The sequence below is a fragment of the Montipora capricornis genome, chromosome 11 (genome assembly GCF_036669925.1).
Source record: "Montipora capricornis isolate CH-2021 chromosome 11, ASM3666992v2, whole genome shotgun sequence".
NCBI classification, from domain to species: domain Eukaryota; kingdom Metazoa; phylum Cnidaria; class Anthozoa; order Scleractinia; family Acroporidae; genus Montipora; species Montipora capricornis.
In genome coordinates this window covers 16,646,255-16,648,136 of record NC_090893.1, presented here as the reverse complement: position 1 = coordinate 16,648,136, position 1,882 = coordinate 16,646,255, and the positions used below count along the sequence as shown (strand labels likewise).

The window sequence follows — 1,882 nt, the reverse complement described above, 5'->3', positions numbered from 1 at the left end:
AAAACGGCTACAAAAACACTTGTGCAGCAAAGCTTTGGAAGCATGCAAACACTTCAGGTACATTATATAATAATAATAATAATAATAATAATAATAATAATAATAATAATAATAATAATAATAATAAGCCTTACAGCTTTAGTTAGATGCGTACCCCTGACTGAAAGTTGTTTAACACTAAAAATTAGTATGAACACCAAATAATAATTATTAACAATTATTGTTTCGCCGAAGGCAAGGTGAATATCGGTTAATAAAAACCGAGATGAAGTTGAGGTTTTTATTCACCAACATTCATAAAGTCTGAGGGAATATCGGAAACAATAATTTAAATTTGCCTGACAATAGAAGCAACTCAATTTCTTAGTAAATGATGCCATCATGCAAATCACCTATTACATAGTTGATTATTTGAATAATACACATTTTCTTTAAAACAATTAATTTATTCGTCTGTCACCTGAACAAAACAGCTTGTGGCTATTTTGAAAAAACCGCTTTGGTGATTATCACGTAATAATAATCATCTCAATGACAAGCAATCAGTGCAGAGAACTTTCAGTAATTATACTAATAAGCATATAATTCCTATAGCACAAGACAATAATGAACAATAATATTATAATTCCATGAGTGCATGTTGATATGAGATCAACAACTCAATCATATCCATTGATTATTGTTTTATTAAATTTTCACTTGATTCTTAACACTTGGACATATTTAAAGGCAATCAGTTTCCAGCGTGGTAACACTTGGCGCAATCAGTTTCCATATTATGTCATACTGTATAAGAGCTGTTAACTGAGAGTGAGTGAACCAATCAGAAAGCGAAAAACACAGTATCTGTGGTTCAAAATTTTATAATGTAAGGTATTATCTTTCCCCTTGTGCTTACTGTGTCATTATTCACTTTCTGTGTAATGGTTTTATCATTGTTTTTGTTTGTAGGAAATGGTAGCCATACCTGATTTATGAAGAAACTGAAGTTGTGCAGTAGTACAGCAACCTACTTTTACTCTCTGCAGATTAGCTTTCTTGGTTCACGGAAAACCCTTTTTATTATTGTAAATACATTGTGGCATGGAAGATATTCTCAAACAGGTCTGGAGAATGTTCACCACCAAAATTTCCCATTTTGTCTGGATCATATAAGTTCTTTCCTCCTTTTGTTTAGTGGTTGACTAGTGACTTGTGAAATTGTATGGTGCACAAGAGAGCTAAATGCAGTGTCTCCTTTAGTTGTAAAACATATATTAAAGGAACACAAATAATATTGTCATTGTTGTTGAGTAATGTTAGGATTTAGTACTGCCAGTGGTATTACAAGTGTCTCTTTTGAGTGGATTCCCCAACTTTCTGCTAACTTGACCCAAACAGATATACATATAGGTGGAGAACAAATTCGGGAAAATGAAAGGAGAAAATACGAAACATACATCAGTTGATTATTACAATACACTATTTTGTTTTGTTCAATATTATTTGCACTAGAAAGAAAATTAAGGACCATAAGAATTTAGTCCGTGATAAGGAAAAGTTTGTTCTGACTAAAACCTATATTGGAAATTTAGGCATTTGGGGTGCTTTTTCACAGGGTTGCATGTGCATGGTATTAATTTTTATGTCAGTCCAATATTTTTCTTGAAAACTGTGTTGTCTCTATAACTTTGTCCTCTTTTGTGAAGCATGACATTTTCTTTTCTCAATTCAACATTTGATTTGTGTTGCTGATCTTGTTTTTCCAGCAAAAGTGTGTTATGTTGAATAATAATTATTTTTGTTATATAACTGTTTTTGCCCCCAGCAGCACATGCTCTCATTGGTTACTTCAAGGTCACATGACATCTAACAAAAACAAAAGTCTGTGAGCGGGCAACAG

At 32.3% G+C, this 1,882-nt stretch overlaps 1 long non-coding RNA gene across 1 annotated transcript in view; it reads left to right on the top strand.

Moving 5' to 3' along the window:
* Window positions 1–1,274, top strand: part of LOC138023762 (uncharacterized) — a 1,981-nt gene extending 707 nt beyond the window's left edge. Inside the window, exons 1-2 of the long non-coding RNA XR_011126785.1 lie at window positions 1–57; window positions 952–1,274. The exon at window positions 1–57 is cut by the window's left edge and continues 707 nt beyond it. This is a non-coding gene — a long non-coding RNA (uncharacterized lncRNA). The remainder of the gene's footprint in view (window positions 58–951) is intronic.
* The last annotated feature ends 608 nt before the right edge of the window (window positions 1,275–1,882 follow it).